This window comes from Salvelinus alpinus, chromosome 3, assembly GCF_045679555.1.
Source record: "Salvelinus alpinus chromosome 3, SLU_Salpinus.1, whole genome shotgun sequence".
Lineage (NCBI taxonomy): Eukaryota > Metazoa > Chordata > Actinopteri > Salmoniformes > Salmonidae > Salvelinus > Salvelinus alpinus.
Genome location: NC_092088.1, coordinates 3,313,729 through 3,315,058, shown reverse-complemented (window position 1 = coordinate 3,315,058; position 1,330 = coordinate 3,313,729).

The following is a 1,330-nucleotide window of genomic DNA, read 5'->3' as shown; positions in this document are numbered from 1 at the left end:
AGACATAATACTGTAGAGATGTCCTCATATGAAACCTCTAGTATAGAGACATAATACTGTGGACATGTCCTCATATGAAACCTCTAGTTACAGAGACATAATACTGTGGAAATGTCCTCATATGAAACCTCTAGTTACAGAGACATAATACTGTGGAAATGTCCTCATATGAAACCTCTAGTTACAGAGACATAATACTGTGGAAATGTCCTCATATGAAACCTCTAGTATAGAGACATAATACTGTGGAAATGTCCTCATATGAAACCTCTAGTTACAGAGACATAATACTGTGGAAATGTCCTCATATGAAACCTCTAGTTACAGAGACATAATACTGTGGAAATGTCCTCATATGAAACCTCTAGTATAGAGACATAATACTGTGGACATGTCCTCATTTGAAACCTCTAGTTACAGAGACATAATACTGGGGAAATGTCCTCATATGAAACCTCTAGTATAGAGACATAATACTGTGGACATGTCCTCATATGAAACCTCTAGTTACAGAGACATAATACTGTGGAGATGTCCTCATATGAAACCTCTAGTTACAGAGACATAATAGTGTAGAGATGTCCTCATATGAAACCTCTAGTTACAGAGACATAATACTGTAGAGATGTCCTCATATGAAACCTCTAGTTACAGAGACATGATACTGTAGAGATGTCCTCATATGAAACCTCTAGTTACAGAGACATAATACTGTGGAGATGTCCTCATATGAAACCTCTAGTTACAGAGACATAATACTGTAGAGATGTCCTCATATGAAACCTCTAGTTACAGAGACATAATACTGTAGAGATGTCCTCATATGAAACCTCTAGTTACAGAGACATAATACTGTGGAGATGTCCTCATATGAAACCTCTAGTATAGAGACATAATACTGTGGAGATGTCCTCATATGAAACCTCTAGTTACAGAGACATAATACTGTGGAGATGTCCTCATATGAAACCTCTAGTTACAGAGACATAATACTGTGGAAATGTCCTCATATGAAACCTCTAGTTACAGAGACATAATACTGTGGAAATGTCCTCATATGAAACCTCTAGTATAGAGACATAATACTGTGGAGATGTCCTCATATGAAACCTCTAGTTACAGAGACATAATACTGTGGAAATGTCCTCATATGAAACCTCTAGTTACAGAGACATAATACTGTGGAAATGTCCTCATATGAAACCTCTAGTATAGAGACATAATACTGTGGACATGTCCTCATATGAAACCTCTAGTTACAGAGACATAATACTGGGGAAATGTCCTCATATGAAACCTCTAGTATAGAGACATAATACTGTGGACATGT